The sequence below is a fragment of the Etheostoma spectabile genome, chromosome 23 (assembly GCF_008692095.1).
Source record: "Etheostoma spectabile isolate EspeVRDwgs_2016 chromosome 23, UIUC_Espe_1.0, whole genome shotgun sequence".
NCBI classification, from domain to species: Eukaryota; Metazoa; Chordata; class Actinopteri; order Perciformes; family Percidae; genus Etheostoma; species Etheostoma spectabile.
In genome coordinates this window covers 13,198,296-13,198,550 of record NC_045755.1, presented here as the reverse complement: position 1 = coordinate 13,198,550, position 255 = coordinate 13,198,296, and the positions used below count along the sequence as shown (strand labels likewise).

The following is a 255-nucleotide window of genomic DNA, read 5'->3' as shown; positions in this document are numbered from 1 at the left end:
AAAGCTGATTCTGGTTTCCAACTTTGCCCCAGGTGTGTCTGTTAAAACATGGACGGAGACAACTTCTCTCTTTTGATGCTTTATTACAAATCAAGCAACGTGCAATCTAGCTAACAGGTGAAGAACACAAACAACAGAAACACTAGCTAACTAACTTATTTTAAATTTGCCAGAACTATAAACCAATATAACAACAAGCGTAAATCAGCTGACAACATAAGTTATACGACTTACAGTTCTCAAAGACGCACACAC

At 37.3% G+C, this 255-nt stretch overlaps 1 protein-coding gene across 3 annotated transcripts in view; it reads right to left on the bottom strand.

Moving 5' to 3' along the window:
* Window positions 1-255, bottom strand: part of tspan11 (tetraspanin 11) — an 18,413-nt gene that overhangs the window by 15,236 nt on the left and 2,922 nt on the right. The gene's annotated exons all lie outside the window — the stretch shown is intronic.